Source organism: Camelina sativa, chromosome 11, assembly GCF_030686135.1.
Source record: "Camelina sativa cultivar CO46 ecotype springtype chromosome 11, ASM3068613v1".
NCBI lineage: Eukaryota > Viridiplantae > Streptophyta > Magnoliopsida > Brassicales > Brassicaceae > Camelina > Camelina sativa.
In genome coordinates, this window is record NC_141890.1 from 23,260,401 (window position 1) to 23,286,507 (window position 26,107).

General features: G+C 37.4%; 1 pseudogene; it reads right to left on the minus strand.

Annotated features, from left to right (window-relative positions):
• Positions 1-16,043: 16,043 nt before the first annotated feature.
• LOC147934283 (uncharacterized) lies at positions 16,044-19,469 on the minus strand (annotated as a pseudogene).
• Positions 19,470-26,107: the final 6,638 nt, after the last annotated feature.

Below are 26,107 nucleotides of genomic sequence, written 5' to 3' on the forward strand. Positions count from 1 at the left end.
ATTGATTCGAAGCAGTAAATAGCTTTGTTACTGTATCTAGGGTCAGAATTTGTGACAATCCAATGTATCTGAATAATTGTAAGAGTTCAGGATGAATTTGGAGTGTTTAGACAACACTTAAACCCGTTTTATCCTAAAACAGGCTTAAACCGATAAAACAGGCTAAAACCAAGGGAAAACATTTATTCGAAGCAGTAAACAGCTATGTTTGTGTTTCGTGGGTAAAAATGTGTGACAATCCAATGCATTTGACTTATTTTAAGAGTTCGGAATGAATTTGGAGAGTTTAGACACCACATATACCGATTTTGTCCCGAAACAGGCTAAAACCGAGAAAACATTGATTCGAAGCACTGAACAGCTTTGTTACTGTTACTAGGTTCTGAATGTGTGACAATCCAATGCATTTGACTAAGTGTAAGAGTTCGGGATGAATTTGGAGTGTTTAGACAACACTTAAACCCGTTTCATCCCAAAACAGGCTTGAACCAGGAAAACATTGATTCAAAGCAGTAAAAAGCTATGTTACTCTTTCTAGTGTCAAAATATGTAACAATCTAATGCATTTGACTAGTTATAAGAGTTCGGGTAGAATTTGGAGTGCTTAGACAACACTTATACCCATTTTGTCCGAAAACAAGCTTAAAACGAGAAAACAGGCTACAACCGAGAAAACATTGATTCGAAGCAGTAAACAGCTCTGTTTGTGTTTCTTGGGTAAAAATGTGTGACAATCCAATGCATTTGACTTATTGTAAGAGTTCGGAATGAATTTGGAGTGTTTAGACACCACATATACCGATTTGTCCCAAAACAGGCTAAAACCGAGAAAACATTTATTCGAAGCACTGAACAGATTTGTTACTGTTACTAGGGTCAGAATGTGTGACAATCCAATGTATTTGACTAATAGTAAGAGTTTGGGATGAATTTGGAGTGTTTAGACAACACTTAAACCCGTTTTATCCCAAAACAAGCTTAAACCGAGAAAACAGGCTAAAACCAAGAGAAAACATTTATTTCGAAGCAGTAAAAAGCTTTGTTACTCTTTCTAGGTTCAAAATATGTAACAATCTAATGCATTTTGACTAATCATAATAGTTCGGGTTGAATTTGGAGTGGTTAGACAACACTTATACCCATTTTGTCCCAAAACAGGCTTAAAACGAGAAAACAGGCTAAAACCGAGAAAACATTGATTCGAAGCACTAAACAGCTTTGTGACTGTTCCTAGGGTCAGAATATGAGATAATCCAATGCATTTGACTTATTGTAAGAGTTCGGAATGAATTTGAAGTGTTTATACACCACATATACCGATTTTGTCCCGAAACAAGCTAAAACCGAGAAAACATTGATTCGAAGCACTAAACAGATTTGTTACTTTTACTAGGGTCAGAATGTGTGACAATCCAATGTATTTGACTAATAGTAAGAGTTTGGGATGAATTTGGAGTGTACACTTAAACCCGTTTTATCCCAAAACAAGCTTAAACCGAGAAAACAGGCTAAAACCAAGAGAAAACATTTATTCGAAGCAGTAAAAAGCTTTGTTACTCTTTCTAGGGTCAAAATATGTAACAATCTAATGCATTTTGATTAATTATAAGAGTTCGGGTTGAATTTGGAGTGGTTAGACAACACTTATACCCATTTTGTCCCAAAACAGGCTTAAAACGAGAAAACAGGTTAAAACTGAGAAAAAATTAATTTGAAGCAGTAAGCTGCTTTGTTTGTGTTTCTTGGGTCAAAATGTGTGACAATCCAACGTATTTGACTTATTGTAAGAGTTCAGAATGAATTTGGAGTGCTTAGACACCACTTATACCCATTTTGTCCCGAAACAAGCTAAAACCGAGAAAACATTGATTCGAAGCAGTAAATAGCTTTGTTACTGTATCTAGGGTCAGAATTTGTGACAATCCAATGTATCTGAATAATTGTAAGAGTTCAGGATAAATTTGGAGTGTTTAGACAACACTTAAACCTGTTTTATCCTAAAACAGGCTTAAACCGAGAAAACAGGCTAAAACCAAGGGAAGACATTTATTCGAAGCAGTAAACAGCTATGTTTGTGTTTCTTGGGTAAAAATGTGTGACAATCCCATGCATTTGACTTATTTTAAGAGTTCGGAATGAATTTGGAGAGTTTAGACACCACATATACCGATTTTGTCCCGAAACAGGCTGAAACCGAGAAAACATTGATTCGAAGCACTGAACAGCTTTGTTACTGTTACTAGGTTCCGAATGTGTGACAATCCAATGCATTTGACTAAGTGTAAGAGTTCGGGATGAATTTGGAGTGTTTAGACAACACTTAAACCCGTTTCATCCCAAAACAGGCTTAAACCGGGAAAACATTGATTCAAAGCAGTAAAAAGCTATATTACTCTTTCTAGGGTCAAAATATGTAACAATCTAATGCATTTGACTAGCTATAAAAGTTCGGGTAGAATTTGGAGTGCTTAGACAACACTTATACCCATTTAGTCCGAAAACAGGCTTAAAACGAGAAAACAGGCTAAAACCGAGAAAACATTGATTCGAAGCAGTAAACAGCTCTGTTTGTGTTTCTTGGGTCAAAATGTGTGACAATCCAATGCATTTGACTTATTGTAAGAGTTCGGAATGAATTTGGAGTGTTTATACATCACATATACCGATTTTGTCCCGAAACAAGCTAAAACCGAGAAAACATTGATTCGAAGCACTAAACAGCTTTGTTACTGTTCCTAGGGTCAGAATGTGTGACAATCCAATGTATTTGACTAATAGTAAGAGTTTGGGATGAATTTGGAGTGTTTAGACAACACTTAAACCCGTTTTATCCCAAAACAAGCTTAAACCGAGAAAACAGGCTAAAACCAAGAGAAAACATTTATTCGAAGCAGTAAAAAGCTTTGTTACTCTTTCTAGGTTCAAAATATGTAACAATCTAATGCATTTTGACTAATCATAAGAGTTCGGGTTGAATTTGGAGTGGTTAGACAACACTTATACCCATTTTGTCCCAAAACAGGCTTAAAACGAGAAAACAGGCTAAAACCGAGAAAACATTGATTCGAAGCACTAAACAGCTTTGTTACTGTTCCTAGGGTCAGAATATGTGACAATCCAATGCGTTTGACTTATTGTAAGAGTTCGGAATGAATTTGGAGTGTTTATACACCACATATACCGATTTTGTCCCGAAACAGGCAAAAACGAGAAAACATTGATTCGAAGCACTAAACAGATTTGTTACTTTTACTAGGGTCAGAATGTGTGACAATCCAATGTATTTTACTAATAGTAAGAGTTTGGGATGAATTTGGAGTGTACACTTAAACCCGTTTTATCCCAAAACAAGCTTAAAACGAGAAAACATGCTAAAACCAAGAGAAAACATTTATTCGAAGTAGTAAAAAGCTTTGTTACTCTTTCTAGGGTCAAAATATGTAACAATATAATGTATTTTGATTAATTATAAGAGTTCGGGTTGAATTTGGAGTGGTTAGACAACACTTATACCCATTTTGTCCCAAAACAGGCTTAAAACGAGAAAACAGGTTAAAACTGAGAAAAAATTAATTTGAAGCAGTAAACTGCTTTGTTTGTGTTTCTTGGGTCAAAATGTGTGACAATCCAACGTATTTGACTTATTGTAAGAGTTCAGAATGAATTTGGAGTGCTTAGACACCACTTATACCCATTTTGTCCCGAAAGAGGCTAAAACCGAGAAAACATTGATTCGAAGCAGTAAATAGCTTTGTTACTGTATCTAGGGTCAGAATTTGTGACAATCCAATTTATCTGAATAATTGTAAGAGTTCAGGATGAATTTGGAGTGTTTAGACAACACTTAAACCTGTTTTATCCTAAAACAGGCTTAAACCGAGAAAACAGGCTAAAACCAAGGGAAGACATTTATTCGAAGCAGTAAACAGCTATGTTTGTGTTTCTTGGGTAAAAATGTGTGACAATCCCATGCATTTGACTTATTTTAAGAGTTCGGAATGAATTTGGAGAGTTTAGACACCACATATACCGATTTTGTCCCGAAACAGGCTGAAACCGAGAAAACATTGATTCGAAGCACTGAACAGCTTTGTTACTGTTACTAGGTTCCGAATGTGTGACAATCCAATGCATTTGACTAAGTGTAAGAGTTCGGGATGAATTTGGAGTGTTTAGACAACACTTAAACCCGTTTCATCCCAAAACAGGCTTAAACCGGGAAAACATTGATTCAAAGCAGTAAAAAGCTATATTACTCTTTCTAGGGTCAAAATATGTAACAATCTAATGCATTTGACTAGCTATAAGAGTTCGGGTAGAATTTGGAGTGCTTAGACAACACTTATACCCATTTTGTCCGAAAACAGGCTTAAAACGAGAAAACAGGCTAAAACCGAGAAAACATTGATTCGAAGCAGTAAACAGCTCTGTTTGTGTTTCTTGGGTAAAAATGTGTGACAATCCAATGCATTTGACTTATTGTAAGAGTTCGGAATGAATTTGGAGTGTTTATACATCACATATACCGATTTTGTCCCGAAACAAGCTAAAACCGAGAAAACATTGATTCGAAGCACTAAACAGCTTTGTTACTGTTCCTAGGGTCAGAATGTGTGACAATCCAATGTATTTGACTAATAGTAAGAGTTTGGGATGAATTTGGAGTGTTTAGACAACACTTAAACCCGTTTTATCCCAAAACAAGCTTAAACCGAGAAAACATGCTAAAACCAAGAGAAAACATTTATTCGAAGCAGTAAAAAGCTTTGTTACTCTTTCTAGGGTCAAAATATGTAACAATCTAATGCATTTTGATTAATTATAAGAGTTCGGGTTGAATTTGGAGTGGTTAGACAACACTTATACCCATTTTGTCCCAAAACTGGCTTAAAACGAGAAAACAGGTTAAAACTGAGAAAAAAATAATTTGAAGCAGTAAACTGCTTTTTTTGTGTTTCTTGGGTCAAAATGTGTGACAATCCAACGTATTTGACTTATTGTAAGAGTTCAGAATGAATTTGGAGTGCTTAGACACCACTTATACCCATTTTGTCCCGAAACAGGCTAAAACCGAGAAAACATTGATTCGAAGCAGTAAATAGCTTTGTTACTGTATCTAGGGTCAGAATTTGTGACAATCCAATGTATCTGAATAATTGTAAGAGTTCAGGATGAATTTGGAGTGTTTAGACAACACTTAAACCTGTTTTATCCTAAAACAGGCTTAAACCGAGAAAACAGGCTAAAACCAAGGGAAGACACTTATTCGAAGTAGTAAACAGCTATGTTTGTGTTTCTTGGGTAAAAATGTGTGACAATCCCATGCATTTGACTTATTTTAAGAGTTCGGAATGAATTTGGAGAGTTTAGACACCACATATACCGATTTTGTCCCGAAACAGGCTGAAACCGAGAAAACATTGATTCGAAGCACTGAACAGCTTTGTTACTGTTACTAGGTTCCGAATGTGTGACAATCCAATGCATTTGACTAAGTGTAAGAGTTCGGGATGAATTTGGAGTGTTTAGACAACACTTAAACCCGTTTCATCCCAAAACAGGCTTAAACCGGGAAAACATTGATTCAAAGCAGTAAAAAGCTATATTACTCTTTCTAGGGTCAAAATATGTAACAATCTAATGCATTTGACTAGCTATAAAAGTTCGGGTAGAATTTGGAGTGCTTAGACAACACTTATACCCATTTTGTCCGAAAACAGGCTTAAAACGAGAAAACAGGCTAAAACCGAGAAAACATTGATTCGAAGCAGTAAACAGCTCTGTTTGTGTTTCTTGGGTCAAAATGTGTGACAATCCAATGCATTTGACTTATTGTAAGAGTTCGGAATGAATTTGGAGTGTTTATACATCACATATACCGATTTTGTCCCGAAACAAGCTAAAACCGAGAAAACATTGATTCGAAGCACTAAACAGCTTTGTTACTGTTCCTAGGGTCAGAATGTGTGACAATCCAATGTATTTGACTAATACTAAGAGTTTGGGATGAATTTGGAGTGTTTAGACAACACTTAAACCCGTTTTATCCCAAAACAAGCTTAAACCGAGAAAACATGCTAAAATGAAGAGAAAACATTTATTCGAAGCAGTAAAAAGCTTTGTTACTCTTTCTAGGGTCAAAATATGTAACAATCTAATGCATTTTGATTAATTATAAGAGTTCGGGTTGAATTTGGAGTGGTTAGACAACACTTATACCCATTTTGTCCCAAAAGAGGCTTAAAACGAGAAAACAGGTTAAAACTGAGAAAAAAATAATTTGAAGCAGTAAACTGCTTTTTTTGTGTTTCTTGGGTCAAAATGTGTGACAATCCAACGTATTTGACTTATTGTAAGAGTTCAGAATGAATTTGGAGTGCTTAGACACCACTTATACCCATTTTGTCCCGAAACAGGCTAAAACCGAGAAAACATTGATTCGAAGCAGTAAATAGCTTTGTTACTGTATCTAGGGTCAGAATTTGTGACAATCCAATGTATCTGAATAATTGTAAGAGTTCAGGATGAATTTGGAGTGTTTAGACAACACTTAAACCCGTTTTATCCTAAAACAGGCTTAAACCGAGAAAACAGGCTAAAACCAAGGGAAGACATTTATTCGAAGCAGTAAACAGCTATGTTTGTGTTTCTTGGGTAAAAATGTGTGACAATCCAATGCATTTGACTTATTTTAAGAGTTCGGAATGAATTTGGAGAGTTTAGACACCACATATACCGATTTTGTCCCGAAACAGGCTAAAACCGAGAAAACATTGATTCGAAGCACTGAACAGCTTTGTTACTGTTACTAGGTTCAGAATGTGTGACAATCCAATGCATTTGACTAAGTGTAAGAGTTCGGGATGAATTTGGAGTGTTTAGACAACACTTAAACCCGTTTCATCCCAAAACAGGCTTAAACCGAGAAAACATTGATTCAAAGCAGTAAAAAGCTATGTTACTCTTTCTAGGGTCAAAATATGTAACAATCTAATGCATTTGACTAGTTATAAGAGTTCGGGTAGAATTTGGAGTGCTTAGACCACAGTTATACCCATTTTGTCCCAAAACAGGCTTAAAACGAGAAAACAGGCTAAAACCGAGAAAACATTGATTCGAAGCAGTAAACAGCTCTGGTTGTGTTTCTTGGGTCAAAATGTGTGACAATCCAATGCATTTGACTTATTGTAAGAGTTCGGAATGAATTTGGAGTGTTTATACACCACATATACCGATTTTGTCCCGAAACAAGCTAAAACCAAAAAAACATTGATTCGAAGCACTAAACAGCTTTGTTACTGTTCCTAGGGTCAGAATGTGTGACAATCCAATGTATTTGACTAATAGTAAGAGTTTGGGATGAATTTGGAGTGTTTAGACAACACTTAAACCCGTTTTATCCCAAAACAAGCTTAAACCGAGAAAACAGGCTAAAACCAAGAGAAAACATTTATTCGAAGCAGTAAAAAGCTTTGTTACTCTTTCTAGGTTCAAAATATGTAACAATCTATTGCATTTTGACTAATCATAAGAGTTCGGGTTGAATTTGGAGTGGTTAGACAACACTTATACCCATTTTGTCCTAAAACATGCTTAAAACGAGAAGACAGGCTAAAACCGAGAAAACATTGATTCGAAGCACTGAACAGCTTTGTTACTGTTCCTAGGGTCAGAATATGTGACAATCCAATGCATTTGACTAATTGTAAGAGTTCGGGATGAATTTGGAGAGTTTAGACAACACTTAAACCCGTTTCATCCCAAAACAGGCTTAAACCGAGAAAACATTGATTCAAAGCACTAAAAAGCTATGTTACTCTTTATAGGATCAAAATATGTAACAATCTAATGCATTTGACTAGTTATAAGAGTTCGGGTAGAATTTGGAGTGTTTAGACAACACTTATACCCATTTTGTCCCAAAAGAGGCTTAAAACGAGAAAACAGGTTAAAACTGAGAAAAAAATATTTTGAAGCAGTAAACTGCTTTGTTTGTGTTTTTTGGGTCAAAATGTGTGACAATACAACGTATTTGACTTATTGTAAGAGTTCAGAATGAATTTGGAGTGCTTAGACACCACTTATACCCATATTGTCCCGAAACAGGCTAAAACCGAGAAAACATTGATTCGAAGCCGTAAATAGCTTTGTTACTGTATCTAGGGTCAGAATTTGTGACAATCCAATGTATCTGAACAATTGTAAGAGTTCAGTATGAATTTGGAGTGTTTAGACAACACTTAAACCCGTTTTATCCTAAAACAGGCTTAAACCGAGAAAACAGGCTAAAACCAAGGGAAGACATTTATTCGAAGCAGTAAACAGCTATGTTTGTGTTTCTTGGGTAAAAATGTGTGACAATCCAATGCATTTGACTTATTGTAAGAGTTCGGAATGAATTTGGAGAGTTTAGACACCATATATACCGATTTGTCCCAAAACAGGCTAAAACCGAGAAAACATTTATTCGAAGCACTGAACAGATTTGTTACTGTTACTAGGTTCATAATGTGTGACAATCCATTGCATTTGACTAAGTGTAAGAGTTCGGGATGAATTTGGAGTGTTTAGGCAACACTTAAACCCGTTTCATCCCAAAACAGGCTTAAACCGAGAAAACATTGATTCAAAGCAGTAAAAAGCTATGTTACACTTTCTAGGGTCAAAATATGTAACAATCTAATGCATTTGACTAGTTATAAGGGTTTGGGTAGAAATTGGAGTGTTTAGACAACACTTATACCCATTTTGTCCCAAAAGAGGCTTAAAACGAGAAAACAGGCTAAAACCGAGAAAACATTGATTCGAAGCAGTACACAGCTCTGTTTGTGTTTCTTGGGTCAAAATGTGTGACAATCCAATGCATTTGACTTATTGTAAGAGTTCGGAATGAATTTGGAGTGTTTATACACCACATATACCGATTTTGTCCCGAAACAGGCTAAAACCGAGAAAACATTGATTCGAAGCACTAAACAGATTTGTTACTTTTCCTAGGGTCAGAATGTGTGACAATCCAATGTATTTGACTAATAGTAAGAGTTTGGGATGAATTTGGAGTGTACACTTAAACCGGTTTTATCCCAAAACAAGCTTAAACCGAGAAAACATGCTAAAACCAAGAGAAAACATTTATTCGAAGCAGTAAAAAGCTTTGTTACTCTTTCTAGGGTCAAAATATGTAACAATCTAATGCATTTTGACTAATTATAAGAGTTCGGGTTGAATTTGGAGTGGTTAGACAACACTTATACCCATTTTGTCCCAAAAGAGGCTTAAAACGAGAAAACAGGCTAAAACCGAGAAAACATTGATTCGAAGCAGTACACAGCTCTGTTTGTGTTTCTTGGGTCAAAATGTGTGACAATCCAATGCATTTGACTTATTGTAAGAGTTCGGAATGAATTTGGAGTGTTTATACACCACATATACCGATTTTGTCCCGAAACAGGCTAAAACCGAGAAAACATTGATTCGAAGCACTAAACAGATTTGTTACTTTTCCTAGGGTCAGAATGTGTGACAATCCAATGTATTTGACTAATAGTAAGAGTTTGGGATGAATTTGGAGTGTACACTTAAACCGGTTTTATCCCAAAACAAGCTTAAACCGAGAAAACATGCTAAAACCAAGAGAAAACATTTATTCGAAGCAGTAAAAAGCTTTGTTACTCTTTCTAGGGTCAAAATATGTAACAATCTAATGCATTTTGACTAATTATAAGAGTTCGGGTTGAATTTGGAGTGGTTAGACAACACTTATACCCATTTTGTCCCAAAACAGGCTTAAAACGAGAAAACAGGTTAAAACTGGGAAAAAAATAATGTGAAGCAGTAAACTGCTTTGTTTGTGTTTCTTGGGTCAAAATGTGTGACAATCCAACGTATTTGACTTATTGTAAGAGTTCATAATGAATTTGGAGTGCTTAGACACCACTTATACCCATATTGTCCCGAAACAGGCTAAAACCGAGAAAATATTGATTCGAAGCAGTAAATAGCTTTGTTACTGTATCTAGGGTCAGAATTTGTGACAATCCAATGTATCTGAACAATTGTAAGAGTTCAGTATGAATTTGGAGTGTTTAGACAACACTTAAACCCGTTTTATCCTAAAACAGGCTTAAACCGAGAAAACAGGCTAAAACCAAGGGAAGACATTTATTCGAAGCAGTAAACAGCTATGTTTGTGTTTCTTGGGTAAAAATGTGTGACAATCCAATGCATTTGACTTATTGTAAGAGTTCGGAATGAATTTGGAGAGTTTAGACACCATATATACCGATTTGTCCCAAAACAGGCTAAAACCGAGAAAACATTTATTCGAAGCACTGAACAGATTTGTTACTGTTACTAGGTTCATAATGTGTGACAATCCATTGCATTTGACTAAGTGTAAGAGTTCGGGATGAATTTGGAGTGTTTAGGCAACACTTAAACCCGTTTCATCCCAAAACAGGCTTAAACCGAGAAAACATTGATTCAAAGCAGTAAAAAGCTATGTTACACTTTCTAGGGTCAAAATATGTAACAATCTAATGCATTTGACTAGTTATAAGGGTTTGGGTAGAAATTGGAGTGTTTAGACAACACTTATACCCATTTTGTCCCAAAAGAGGCTTAAAACGAGAAAACAGGCTAAAACCGAGAAAACATTGATTCGAAGCAGTACACAGCTCTGTTTGTGTTTCTTGGGTCAAAATGTGTGACAATCCAATGCATTTGACTTATTGTAAGAGTTCGGAATGAATTTGGAGTGTTTATACACCACATATACCGATTTTGTCCCGAAACAGGCTAAAACCGAGAAAACATTGATTCGAAGCACTAAACAGATTTGTTACTTTTCCTAGGGTCAGAATGTGTGACAATCCAATGTATTTGACTAATAGTAAGAGTTTGGGATGAATTTGGAGTGTACACTTAAACCCGTTTTATCCCAAAACAAGCTTAAACCGAGAAAACATGCTAAAACCAAGAGAAAACATTTATTCGAAGCAGTAAAAAGCTTTGTTACTCTTTCTAGGGTCAAAATATGTAACAATCTAATGCATTTTGACTAATTATAAGAGTTCGGGTTGAATTTGGAGTGGTTAGACAACACTTATACCCATTTTGTCCCAAAACAGGCTTAAAACGAGAAAACAGGTTAAAACTGGGAAAAAAATAATGTGAAGCAGTAAACTGCTTTGTTTGTGTTTCTTGGGTCAAAATGTGTGACAATCCAACGTATTTGACTTATTGTAAGAGTTCATAATGAATTTGGAGTGCTTAGACACCACTTATACCCATATTGTCCCGAAACAGGCTAAAACCGAGAAAATATTGATTCGAAGCAGTAAATAGCTTTGTTACTGTATCTAGGGTCAGAATTTGTGACAATCCAATGTATCTGAACAATTGTAAGAGTTCAGTATGAATTTGGAGTGTTTAGACAACACTTAAACCCGTTTTATCCTAAAACAGGCTTAAACCGAGAAAACAGGCTAAAACCAAGGGAAGACATTTATTCGAAGCAGTAAACAGCTATGTTTGTGTTTCTTGGGTAAAAATGTGTGACAATCCAATGCATTTGACTTATTGTAAGAGTTCGGAATGAATTTGGAGAGTTTAGACACCACATATACCGATTTGTCCCAAAACAGGCTAAAACAGAGAAAACATTGATTCGAAGCACTGAACAAATTTGTTACTGTTACTAGGTTCAGAATGTGTGACAATCCATTGCATTTGACTAAGTGTAAGAGTTTGGGATGAATTTGGAGTGTTTAGGCAACACTTAAACCCGTTTCATCCCAAAACAGGCTTAAACCGAGAAAACATTGATTCAAAGCAGTAAAAAGCTATGTTACACTTTCTAGGGTCAAAATATGTAACAATCTAATGCATTTGACTAGTTATAAGGGTTCGGGTAGAATTTGGAGTGTTTAGACAACACTTATACCCATTTTGTCCCAAAAGAGGCTTAAAACGAGAAAACAGGCTAAAACCGAGAAAACATTGATTCGAAGCAGTACACAGCTCTGTTTGTGTTTCTTGGGTCAAAATGTGTGACAATCCAATGCATTTGACTTATTGTAAGAGTTCGGAATGAATTTGGAGTGTTTATACACCACATATACCGATTTTGTCCCGAAATAGGCTAAAACCGAGAAAACATTGATTCGAAGCACTAAACAGATTTGTTACTTTTCCTAGGGTCAGAATGTGTGACAATCCAATGTATTTGACTAATAATAAGAGTTTGGGATGAATTTGGAGTGTACACTTAAACCCGTTTTATCCCAAAACAAGCTTAAACCGAGAAAACATGCTAAAACCAAGAGAAAACATTTATTCGAAGCAGTAAAAAGCTTTGTTACTCTTTCTAGGGTCAAAATATGTAACAATCTAATGCATTTTGACTAATTATAAGAGTTCGGGTTGAATTTGGAGTGGTTAGACAACACTTATACCCATTTTGTCCCAAAACAGGCTTAAAACGAGAAAACAGGTTAAAACTGGGAAAAAAATAATGTGAAGCAGTAAACTGCTTTGTTTGTGTTTCTTGGGTCAAAATGTGTGACAATCCAACGTATTTGACTTATTGTAAGAGTTCATAATGAATTTGGAGTGCTTAGACACCACTTATACCCATTTTGTCCCGAAACAGGCTAAAACCGAGAAAACATTGATTCGAAGCAGTAAATAGCTTTGTTACTGTATCTAGGGTCAGAATTTGTGACAATCCAATGTATCTGAACAATTGTAAGAGTTCAGTATGAATTTGGAGTGTTTAGACAATACTTAAACCCGTTTTATCCTAAAACAGGCTTAAACCGAGAAAACAGGCTAAAACCAAGGGAAGACATTTATTCGAAGCAGTAAACAGCTATGTTTGTGTTTCTTCGGTAAAAATGTGTGACAATCCAATGCATTTGACTTATTTTAAGAGTTCGGAATGAATTTGGAGAGTTTAGACACCACATATACCAATTTTGTCCCAAAACAGGCTAAAACCAAGAAAACATTGATTCGAAGCACTGAACAGATTTGTTACTGTTACTAGGTTCAGAATGTGTGACAATCCAATGCATTTGACTAAGTGTAAGAGTTTGGGATGAATTTGGATTTTACAGACAACACTTAAACCCGTTTAAACCGAGAAAATAGGGTAAAACCAAGAGAAAACATTTATTCGAAGCAGTAAAAAGTTTTGTTACTCTTTCTAGGGTCAAAATATGTAACAATCTAATGCATTTTGACTAATTATAAGAGGTCGGGTTGAATTTGGAGTGGTTAAACACTTATACCCATTTTGTCCCAAAACAGGCTTAAAACGAGAAAACAGGCTAAAACCGAGAAAACATTGATTCGAAGCACTAAACAGATTTGTTACTGTTCCTAGGGTTAGAATGTGTGACAATCCAATGCATTTGACTAATTGTTAGAGTTCGGGATGAATTTGGAGAGTTTAGACAACACTTAAACCCGTTTCATCCCAAAACAGGCTTAAACCGAGAAAACATTGATTCAAAGCACTAAAAAGCTATGTTACTCTTTCTAGGGTCAAAATATGTAACAATCTAATGCATTTGAATAGTTATAAGAGTTCGGGTAGAATTTGGAGTGTTTAGACAACACTTATACCCATTTTGTCCCAAAACAGGCTTAAAACGAGAAAACAGGCTAAAACCGAGAAAGCATTGATTTGAAGCAGTAAACAGCTCTGTTTGAGTTTCTTGGGTCAAAATGTGTGACAATCCAATGCATTTGACTTATTGTAAGAGTTCAGAATGAATTTGGAGTGTTTATACACCACATATACCGATTTTGTCCCGAAACAGGCTAAAACCGAGAAAACATTGCTTCGAAGCACTAAACAGATTTGTTACTTTTCCTAGGGTCAGAATGTGTGACAATCCAATGTATTTGACTAATATTAAGAGTTTGGGATGAATTTGGAGTGTACACTTAAACCCGTTTTATCCCCAAACAAGCTGAAACCGAGAAAACATGCTAAAACCAAAAGAAAACATTTATTCGAAGCAGTAAAAAGCTTTGTTACTCTTTCTAGGGTCAAAATATGTAACAATCTAATGCATTTTGACTAATTATAAGAGTTCGGGTAGAATTTGGAGTGGTTAGACAACACTTATACCCATTTAGTCCCAAAACAAGCTTAAAATGCGAAAACAGGCTAAAACCGAGAAAACATTAATTTGAAGAAGTAAACATCTTTGTTTGCGTTTCTTGGGTCAAAATGTGTAACAATCCAATGTACTTGACTTATTGTAAGAGTTCAGAATGAATTTGGAGTGTTTATACACCACATATATACCGATTTTGTCCCGAAACAGGCTAAAACCGAGAAAACCTTGATTCGAAGCACTAAACAGCTTTGTTACTGTTACTAGGGTCAGAATGTGTGACAAGCCAATGTATTTGACTAATTGTAAGAGTTTGGGATGAATTTGGAGTGTTTAGACAACACTTAAACCCCTTTAATCCCAAAACAAGCTTAAACCGAGAAAACAGGCTAAAACCTAGAGAAAACATTGATTCAAAGCAGTAAAAAGCTATGTTTGTGTTTCTTGGATAAATATGTGTGACAATCCAATGCATTTGACTTATTTTAAGAGTTCAGAATGAATTTGGAGAGTTTAGACACCACATATACCGATTTTGTCCCGAAACAGGCTAAAACCGAGAAAACATTGATTCGAAGCACTGAACAGCTTTGTTGTTGTTTTAAGTGGAAGTAAAGAGCTAAGAGTGAGAAATGTGGTTTAGGTCGGCAAAGAGAATGAAGAGGATCTTTGATTCCATAAGTATATCGATTACAATGTGGCTAAGAGCCCTTAAATAGTGAAGACAGCTAGGGCTACTCCCTTACAAGAGACATTCTAGGCGATAGGGACATAAGGTAAGAGAAAAATGGTCCCAAGGGGTGAAAGCGACCTGTCCTTGTCTCCCAAGTGGACTCAAGACCCGTGACCTTCTTCCTTCTTCTCTTCTAACGGCTAGAATGCTGTTCTCGATCCTTCTCTTGGGCTTTATGTGATAAGGCCTCATCTCCTTCATGTTACACTTAGTGAAACTCGGCCTTGTTCCACATACGTACGGACATCCGTACATGTGACCGTACGGACCGTACGGACACGACCAAGTTCATGATCGATTATGGTCCATACTCCCCCTCAAGCTTAGCCGAATGGAATGGCTAAGCTTGGAACTCGTGAAGTATCACCTCATTAAAAACCTTAGCATAGAAAGACCTCATGGGACAAAATCTATGTTAAGGGAAAAAGAGTGTGATATCCACGAGTTAGACGAGTCTATCTTGGACGTGTAGGATCTACAAGTCCCATCTTGCCATAGATATATTCACAAACTTGGGGACTTGCAGCCTTGGTGAAGATGTCTGCCAACTGGTCTTTACCTTGTGTGTGACATGGTAGGATCACCCCTTCTTCAATCTTCTCTCGAACCTTACGAAAATCCACTTCAATATGCTTGGTCCGTTCATGAAAGACTGAGTTGGTTGCAATGTGTATTGCGGCATTGTTGTCACAGTGCATTGTGATCGGTTGATTAGACTCGAATCCAAGGTCCTTGAGGAGTGATTTGAGCCATGTGAGTTCATTGGTGAGTTTCTTCATGGCCCGGTATTCAGACTCGGCACTTGAGCATGAGACCACCTTTTGTTTCTTTGATCGCCACGTTACCAGGTTCCCTCCAAATAACGTACAGTATCCGGATGTTGACCTCCTGTCCATCGTGTCACCTGCGTAATCCGCATCACAATACCCTACTATCTCCGTGCTGTTGTTCTTGCCCATCCAAACACCTTGGCCGGGACTCCCTTTTAGGTAACACATGATCCGTTCCACCGTGTTCCAGTCAAAGTTGGTCGGTGCTTGCATATGTTGACTAACTTGGTTAACGGCATAGCACAAGTCTGGTCGTGTGATTGTGAGATAGATCAGTTTCCCTACAAGCCTACGATATCTCCCCGGATCCGCATATGGTTCGGCCAGCTTGGTGGCCGGAGCATTTGGTGTCTATTTCATCTCCCCCTTTCGCTTGACCTGGTATCCTTCTTCAAGAGGCGTAGATACCGGCTTAGCTCCAAGTTTACCTGTCTCATGTAAAAGATCAAGGGTATACTTTCTTTAGGAGAGAAACAAACCCTCCGGAGAGCGAGAGATTTCAATCTCAAGGAAGTACTTGAGCGCACCAAGATCTTTACTATCAAAGGAAGTGTTAAGAAGGGCCTTGGTGGTGTCAATACCTTCCTTATCATCACCGGAGATAATGATGTCATCCACATAGATCAGGACCACAACCAGGCCATTGGCGGAGCGAAGGGTGAACAAGGTGTGATCGGCATCAGACCGTTTGAAGCCATGGGCTCGAAGAGTGGAGCTGAGCTTGTGGTACCATGCCCTTGGAGATTGTTTTAAACCATAGATGGCCTGGCGGAGTCGGAGCACCTTACCCGGAGCAACAATATCTTCCAGACCCGGTGGAGGGTGCATGTAGACTTCTTCGGAAAGCTCCCCCTGAAGGAACGCATTCTTGACGTCCATTTGCCATAAGTTCCAAGACAAGTTCGTAGCAAGGGAGAGAACGACACGGACAGTGTGAAGTTTAGCAATAGGAGCGAATGTGTCCGTGTAGTCAAGGCCATAGGTTTGTGTGAAGCCACGAGCGACAAGGCGAGCCTTGTAGCGTTCCACCTCACCGGTGCTAAGATACTTGATGGTAAACACCCACTTGGAGCTGACAGCCTTTTTGCCTTTTGGGAGATCTGCCTCGTCCCACGTGTGATTACGTACCATGGCCCCCGTTTCGTCGTCTACTGCGTTGAGCCACTCCTTATGTTCTTTGGCCTCCTCATAGGATTGGGGAACAAAGTGGGCATCAATTTTGCTGAGGAAGGCCGCATGGTCCAATGGGACCAGGTCAAGCGAACATACAGCTTGGATAGGATGGGCGATAGCTTGGTTGTTATAATACACACGTTTCTCTTTCCAGGTGAACGGGTGAGACCTGATGCGTTCACTGCGTCTCGGCAAAGGCCGAGATTCCTGTGGGGCAGCCTCATCATGTCCTTCATGCTCCTGATTAGTACAGTCGGTTGGCTGTTCAGTGACGGTCGCCGTTGGTGAAGCCATGTCTGGTTCAGCACCGTGGACAGACTCCTCTTCGGGTAGATGTGATGATGTTGAGTCATGCGGTGGGCACGGCTCAGAGTGATTTGGCTCAATGACGTTTGGTGGTGTTGTGATGCCGAGGTGACCAAGAAGGAACCGCAAGTTAGTCGCCCGATCAGAGGTGGGCTGAGAGAGGTCCTTCAAGCTGTCCCAATCCTTCTTGTCATGATATCCTTGATGTTCGAAGAACTTCACATCCCTAGAGATAAGCGTACGGCCAGTGGTAAGATCATAGCACTTATATCCCTTTTGACTTGTTGAGTAGCCGATGAACATGCACTTAGTGCTTTTGGCATCGAGCTTACTTCTTTGTTCTCCTGGTATTAACACAAAACACACACACCCAAACACATGTAAGTGATCAAGAGAAGGTTTAATTTTGTTTAATACCTCATAGGGTGACATGTCTTGTAAGACTTTGGTTGGTGTCCTATTGATCAAGTAACATGCCGTCATGACCGCATCTCCCCAAAACCTCTTTGTGACATTGGTGTGAAACATCATTGATCTTGCCACTTCCATGAGATGACGGTTCTTCCTCTCCGCCACTCCATTTTGTTGTGGTGTGTATGGGCAACTTGTTTGTTGTAGTATGCCATGCTTTGCTAAGTGTTCTTTGAGTTTGTGGCTTGTGTATTCTCCTCCATTATCCGATCTTAGTACCTTAATTTTAGCATTGAAGTGATTAGTGACATAGTTCTGAAAATTAACAAAGGCATCATAGACTCTATCTTTAGATGGTAACAAGGTAAGCCATGTGTACTTAGATTTTTCATCAATAAAGGTCACAAAATACTTGTTGTTATCTCTAGATAGGCAAGGAGATGTCCACACATCAGAATGTACCAAATCAAAGCAATGATCATATAAGGTAGTAGACTTAGGAAAAACTGACTTGCAATGTTTACCAAGAATACAAGCCTCACACTTAGAGTTATCAAATGAACCATTAGGCAACATTAATTTAAAAGCATGAGAGTGAGGGTGGCCTAGCCTAGCATGCCACACATCACTTGAGTCACTACTAAGATTTGAAATAAGCGAAAACAAATTTGAAGAACTTGGTAAAATTTTCTCTAGGACATAGAGATCTCCTCTAGCCTCCCCTTCTCCAAGGATCTTTCCAGTCTCAATATCCTGAAAATGTACACTATTAGGTCCAAATATAGTATAACAATTGAGATCAGTAGTAGCTTTCTTAACCGATAGAAGATTAGATGTAAAAGTAGGCATAAAGAAGGCCTTTGAGAGTTTATCAAACAATTTCAAATCTCCTATTCCTTTAACTGGTATACGGTCCCCATTGGCAATAATAACATTCCCTACAGCTGGTTTTATGTTGTTTATGAGACTAGGATTGCTTATCATATGGTGAGAAGCACCTGAGTCAACAACAAGGGAGTTACTAGGTTTTGAGGCAAAGAAAGAGATACCGGAATCCTTTAGTGCAGCAATGGACTTGATGAGGGCCTCCAGGTCTGACTTCCTCACAAGATCTCCGTAGGATGCGGCCATGGCCGTGGCTGTTGTCCCTCCCTTGTTCGCTGCACCGGTACCTTGACCGCTAGGTCCTTCTTGCGAGAGGTTAGCCTTGAACTTAGCCGGTTTGAGATGAGGGTGAAGGATCCAGCACTTGTCCTTCACATGGCCTCTCTTCTTACAGTGATCACATACCACCATCCTCCTGTCCTCGTGCTTGTAAGTTCCCTTGTTGGCGGTGGCCAACTCTTCTTTCCCACTAAAGAGACCAAGTGAACCTTGTTATTTTTGGACTTGGGAACACACATCATCAAGGGTGGGTAGCTTATCACCACGAAGGATGTGTTTGATGAGATCTTTAAACACCGAGTTAAGAGTAAGTAAGAGGCCAAAGACCTTGTCTTGCTCTTTTCTCTCGTTGAGGATGGCCGGATCGATTGTACTTGGCCTAAGCATCTCAAGTTCGGCCCATAGTGACCTAAACTTCCCAAAATGCTTTGTGAACTCTAACTCTTCTTGGTGGAGACTGTTAATCGCCTTCTTGACTTCAAATACTCGAGTCAAGTTGGTCACATTCCCATAGACGTTCGCAAGCGTCTCCCATAGCTCCTTAGCCGTCTCGCAGTACGAGTAAGCTTCAAGGATTGGTGCGTCCAGCGAACTTTGGAGAATGGCAAGCACGGTCTGATCTTCTTGGAACCACTTGACTTCCTTTTCGAGATCAGCCTCCTTGTCTTCTTCCTTTTCTTCTTTACCGTCCTCTTTGGTGGCTTTCTTGGGGAGTTGGTCCATCTCAACATGGATCCATAAGCCCCGGCCACTAAGTGCGGTCTTTGTGGTTCTTTTCCACAATAAATAATTTGCTCCTTTGAGCACCACTGGAGTAACAATCGGTTTGTTGTTATCCATTGTCACAGATTTGAGTGTAAGAGAGTATAATAGATAAAGTAGTGACGAGTATGAGTAGATTAGCGAGTAGAAGGTACAAGAGAGTTATAGATTAGCAAGTATAACAGAGAATAGAGGTGTTAGGAGTAAGTTTAGAGAATTGTGGATCGAAAAACTTGCTCTGATACCATGTTGTTATAAGTGGAAGTAAAGAGCTAAGAGTGAGAAATGTGGTTTAGGTCGGCAAAGAGAATGAAGAGGATCTTTGATTCCATAAGTATATCGATTACAATGTGGCTAAGAGCCCTTAAATAGTGAAGACAGCTAGGGCTACTCCCTTACAAGAGACATTCTAGGCGATAGGGACATAAGGTAAGAGAAAAATGGTCCCAAGGGGTGAAAGCGACCTGTCCTTGTCTCCCAAGTGGACTCAAGACCCGTGACCTTCTTCCTTCTTCTCTTCTAACGGCTAGAATGCTGTTCTTGATCCGTCTCTTGGGCTTTATGTGATACGGCCTCATCTCCTTCATGTTACACTTAGTGAAACTCGGCCTTGTTCCACATACGTACGGATGTCCGTACATGTGACCGTACGGACCGTACGGACACGACCAAGTTCATGATCGATTATGGTCCATATTTGTTACTGTTACTAGGTTCCGAATGTGTGACAATCCAATGCATTTGACTAAGTGTAAGAGTTCGGGATGAATTTGGAGTGTTTAGACAACACTTAAACCCGTTTCATCCCAAAACAGGCTTAAACCGGGAAAACAGGCTAAAACCGAGAAAACATTGATTCGAAGCAGTAAACAGCTCTGTTTGTGTTTCTTGGGTCAAAATGTGTGACAATCCAATGCATTTGACTTATTGTAAGAGTTCGGAATGAATTTGGAGTGTTTATACACCACATATACCGATTTTGTCCCGAAACAAGCAAAAACCGAGAAAACATTGATTCGAAGCACTAAACAGCTTTGTTACTGTTCCTAGGGTCAGAATGTGTGACAATCCAATGTATTTGACTAATAGTAAGAGTTGGGGATGAATTTGGAGTGTTTAGACAACACTTAAACCCGTTTTATCCCAAAACAAGCTTAAACCGAGAAAACAGGCTAAAACCAAGAGAAAACATTTATTCGAAGCAGTAAAAAGCTTTGTTACTCTTTCTAGGTTCAAAATATGTAACAATCTATTGCATTTTGACTAATCATAAGAGTTCGGCTTGAATTTGGAGTGGTTAGACAACACTTATACCCATTTTGTCCCAAAACAGGCTTAAAACGAGAAAACAGGCTAAAACAGAGAAAACATTAATTTGAAGCAGTAAACAGCTTTGTTTGTGTTTCTTATGTCAAAATGTGTGACAATCCAATGTATTTGACTTATTGTAAGAGTTCAGAATGAATTTGGAGTGTTTAGACACCACTTATACCAATTTTGTCCCGAAACAGGCTAAAACCGAGAAAACATTGATTTGAAGCAGTAAATAGATTTTTTACTGTTCCTAGGGTCAGAATGTGTGACATTCCAATGTATTTGACTAATTGTAAGAGTTCAGGATCAATTTGGAGTGTTTAGACAACACTTGAACCCGTTTTATCCCAAAACAAGCTTAAACCAAGAAAACAGGCTAAAACCAAGAGAAAACATTTATTCGAAGCAGTAAAAAGCTTCTTTACTCTTTCTAGGGTCAAAATATATAACAATCTGTTGCATTTTGACTAATCATAAGAGTTCGGGTTGAATTTGGAGTGGTTAGACAACACTTATACCCATTTTGTCCCAAAACAGGCTTAAAACGAGAAAACAGGATAAAACCGAGAAAACATTAATTTGAAGCAGTAAACAGCTTTGTTTGTGTTTCTTATGTCAAAATGTGTGATAATCCAATGTATTTGACTTATTGTAAGATTTCAGAATGAATTTGGAGTGTTTATACACCACTTATACCGATTTTGTCCCGAAACAGGCTAAAACCGAGAAAACTTTAATTCAAAGCACTAAACAGCTTTGTTACTGTTCCTAGGGTCAGAATGTGTGACAATCCAATGTATTTGACTAATTGTAAGAGTTTGGGATGAATTTGGAGTGTTTAGACAACACTTAAACCCATTTTATCCCAAAACAAGCTTAAACCGAGAAAACAGGCTAAAACCAAGAGAAAACATTTATTCGAAGCAGTAAAAAGCTTCTTTACTCTTTCTAGGGTCAAAATATGTAACAATCTAATGCATTTGAATAATTATAAGAGTTCAGGTTGAATTTGGAGTGGTTAGACAACACTTATACCCATTTTGTCCCAAAACAGGCTTAAAACGAGAAGACAGGCTAAAACCGAGAAAACATTAATTTGAAGCAGTAAACAGCTTTGTTTGTGTTTCTTATGTAAAAATGTGTGACAATCCAATGTATTTGACTTATTGTAAGAGTTCAGAATGAATTTGGAGTGTTTAGACACCACTTATACCCATTTTGTCCCGAAACAGGCTAAAACCGAGAAAACATTAATTCGAAGCAGTATATAGCTTTGTTACTGTATCTAGGGTCAGAATGTGTGACAATCCAATGTATTTGACTAATTGTAAGATTTCAGGATGAATTTGGAGTGTTTAGACAACACTTAAACCCGTTTTATCCCAAAACAAGCTTAAACCGAGAAAACAGGCTAAAACCAAGAGAAAAAATTGATTCAAAGCAGTAAAAAGCTGTGTTACTCTTTCTAGGGTCAAAATTTGTAACAATCTAATGCATTGAACTAATTATAAGAGTTCAGGTTGAATTTGGAGTGGTTAGACAACACTTATACCGATTTTGTCCCAAAAGAGGCTTAAAACGAGAAAACAGGCTAAAACCGAGAAAAATTAATTTGAAGCAGTAAACAGCTTTGTATGTGTTTATTATATCAAAATGTGTGACAATCCAATGTATTTGACTTATTGTAAGAGTTCAGAATGAATTTGGAGTGTTTACACACCACTTATACCCATTTTGTCCCGAAAGAGGCTAAAACCAAGAAAACATTAATTCGAAGCAGTAAATAGCTTTGTTACTGTATCTAGGGTCAGAATGTGTGACAATCCAATGAAAACAGGCTAAAACCAAGAGAAAACAATTATTCGAAGCAGTAAAAAGCTTCTTTACTCTTTCTAGGGTCAAAATATGTAACAATCTAATGCATTTGACTAATTATAAGAGTTCAGGTTGAATTTGGAGTAGTTAGACAACACTTATACCCATTTTGTCCCAAAACAGGCTTAAAACGAGAAAACAGGCTAAAACCGAGAAAACATTAATTTGAAGCAGTAAATAGCTTTGTTTGTGTTTCTTATGTCAAAATGTGTGATAATCCAATGTATTTGACTTATTGTAAGAGTTCAGAATGAATTTGGAGTGTTTATACACCACTTATACCGATTTTGTCCCGAAACAGGCTAAAACCGAGAAAACTTTAATTCAAAGCACTAAACAGCTTTGTTACTGTTCCTAGGGTCAGAATGTGTGACAATCCAATGTATTTGACTAAATGTAAGAGTTTGGGATGAATTTGGAGTGTTTAGACAACACTTAAACCCGTTTTATCCCAAAACAAGCTTAAACCGAGAAAACAGGCTAAAACCAAGAGAAAACATTTATTCGAAGCAGTAAAAAGCTATGTTACTCTTTCTAGGGTCAAAATTTGTAACAATCTAATGCATTTGAATAATTATAAGAGTTCAGGTTGAATTTGGAGTGGTTAGACAACACTTATACCCATTTTGTCCCAAAACAGGCTTAAAACGAGAAAACAGGCTAAAACCGAGAAAACATTGATTCGAAGCACTAAACAGCTTTGTTACTGTTCCTAGGGTCAGAATATGTGACAATCCAATGCATTTGACTAATTGTAAGAGTTCGGGATGAATTTGGAGAGTTTAGACAACACTTAAACCCGTTTCATACCAAAACAGGCTTAAACCGAGAAAACATTGATTCAAAGCACTAAAAAGCTATGTTACTCTTTCTAGGGTCAAAATATGTAACAATCTAATGCATTTGACTAGTTATAAGAGTTCGGGTAGAATTTGGACTGTTTAGACAACACTTATACCCATTTTGTCCCAAAACAAGAAAGCAGTAAACAGCTTTGTTTGTGTTTCTTGGGTCAAAATGTGTGACAATCCAATGCATTTGACTTATTGTAAGAGTTCGGAATGAATTTGGAGTGTTTATACACCACATATACCGATTTTGTCCCGAAACAGGCTAAAACCGAGAAAACATTGATTCGAAGCACTAAACAGATTTGTTACTGTTCCTAGGGTCAGAATGTGTGACAATCCAATGTATTTGACTAATAGCAAGAGTTTGGGATGAATTTGGAATGTACAGACAACACTTAAACCCGTTTTATCCCAAAACAAGCTTAAACCGAGAAAACATGCTAAAACCAAGAGAAAACATTTATTCGAAGCAGTAAAAAGCTTTGTTACTCTTTCTAGGGTCAAAACATGTAACAATCTAATGCATTTTGACTAATTATAAGAGTTCGGGTTGAATTTGGAGTCGTTAGACAACACTTATACCCATTTTGTCCCAAAACAGGCTTAAAACGAGAAAACAGGTTAAAACTGAGAAAACATTAATTCAAAGCACTAAACAGATTTGTTACTGTTCCTAGGGTCAGAATGTGTGACAATCCAATGTATTTGACTAATAGTAAGAGTTTGGGATGAATTTGGAGTGTACAGACAACACTTAAACCCGTTTTATCCCAAAACAAGCTTAAACCGAGAAAACATGCTAAAACCAAGAGAAAACATTTATTCGAAGCAGTAAAAAGCTTTGTTACTCTTTCTAGTGTCAAAATATGTAACAATCTAATGCATTTTGACTAATTATAAGAGTTCGGGTTGAATTTGGAGTGGTTAGACAACACTTATACCCATTTTGTCCCAAAACAGGCTTAAAACGAGAAGACGGGCTAAAACCGAGAAAACATTAATTTGAAGCAGTAAACAGCTTTGTTTGTGTTTCTTATGTAAAAATGTGTGACAATCCAATGTATTTGACTTATTGTACGAGTTCAGAATGAATTTGGAGTGTTTAGACACCACTTATACCCATTTTGTCCCGAAACAGGCTAAAACCGAGAAAACATTAATTCGAAGCAGTATATAGCTTTGTTACTGTATCTAGGGTCAGAATGTGTGACAATCCAATGTATTTGACTAATTGTAAGAGTTCAGGATGAATTTGGAGTGTTTAGATAACTCTTAAACCCGTTTTATCCCAAAACAAGCTTAAACCGAGAAAACAGGCTAAAACCAAGAGAAAACATTGATTCAAAGCAGTAAAAAGCTATGTTACTCTTTCTAGGGTCAAAATTTGTAACAATCTAATGCATTTGACTAATTATAAGAGTTCAGGTTGAATCTGGAGTGGTTAGACAACACTTATACCCATTTTGTCCCAAAACAGGCTTAAAACGAGAAAATAGGCTAAAACAGAGAAAACATTAATTTGAAGCAGTAAACAGCTTTTTTGTGTTTCTTATGTCAAAATTTGTGACAATCCAATGTATTTGACTTATTGTAAGAGTTCAGAATGAATTTGGAGTGTTTAGACACCACTTATACCCATTTTGTCCCGAAACAGGCTAAAACCGAGAAAACATTGATTTGAAGCAGTAAATAGATTTTTTACTGTTCCTAGGGTCAGAATGTGTGACATTCCAATGTATTTGACTAATTGTAAGAGTTCAGGATGAATTTGGAGTGTTTAGACAACACTTAAACCCGTTTTATCCCAAAACAAGCTTAAACCGAGAAAACAGGCTAAAACCAAGAGAAAACAATTATTCGAAGCAGTAAAAAGCTATGTTACTCTTTCTAGGGTCAAAATATGTAACAATCTAATGCATTTGACTAATTATAAGAGTTCGGGTAGAATTTGGAGTGTTTAGACAAAACTTATACCCATTTTGTCCCAAAACAGGCTTAAAACGAGAAAACAGGCTAAAACCGAGAAAACATTGATTCGAAGCAGTAAACAGCTTTGTTTGTGTTTCTTGGGTCAAAATGTGTGACAATCCAATGCATTTGACTTATTGTAAGAGTTCGGAATGAATATGGAGTGTTTATACACCACATATACCGATCTTGTCCCGAAATAGGCTAAAACCGAGAAAACATTGTTTCGAAGCACTAAACAGATTTGTTACTGTTCCTAGGGTCAGAATGTGTGACAATCCAATGTATTTGACTAATAGTAAGAGTTTGGGATGAATTTGGAGTGTTTAGACAACACTTAAACCCATTTTATCCCAAAACAAGCTTAAACCGAGAAAACAGGCTAAAACCAAGAGAAAACATTTATTCGAAGCAGTAAAAAGCTATGTTACTCTTTCTAGGGTCAAAATATGTAACAATCTAATGCATTTTGAATAATTATAAGAGTTCGGGTTGAATTTGGAGTGGTTAGACAACACTTATACCCATTTTGTCCCAAAACAGGCTTAAAACGAGAAAACAGGCTAAAACCGAGAAAACATTGATTCGAAG